Genomic DNA, 431 nt, shown 5'->3' on the forward strand with positions numbered 1-431 from the left:
ATAAAGTTATGTTGTTTTCTGATTTTTGGTTATTGTCATGCTTTTATTATGATTTCTCCTTATAATAACAGAGACAACAAACAAACTAAGCAAGTAAAATATAAATGTAAATGATACTGAGTGGAAAAAAGGGAAATCAAGAAAAGGAGGCAGTAATGACAGTAATCAATGCTTGATAGCACTTATGATAGCCCAGTCATGATTCCAGATCTTTGCACACTTCAATTCATTTACTTTTCGAAGAAGCACTTGAGGCAGTTACTGTGGATGGTGGAAACAAAGACACTGGATGTTATGTGACCAAGTACTGTGATGGCACATAATGGCAGAGACAGAATTTGGGCCCAGATAATCTAGCCCCCGTGTTCTCACAGGTCACCTCTGTGAAAGTGTAGAGAGCTGAGGGAGTGAGATACCTAAAAAACAGTATT

Source organism: Myotis davidii, unplaced genomic scaffold (genome assembly GCF_000327345.1).
Source record: "Myotis davidii unplaced genomic scaffold, ASM32734v1 scaffold874, whole genome shotgun sequence".
Classification (NCBI taxonomy): domain Eukaryota; kingdom Metazoa; phylum Chordata; class Mammalia; order Chiroptera; family Vespertilionidae; genus Myotis; species Myotis davidii.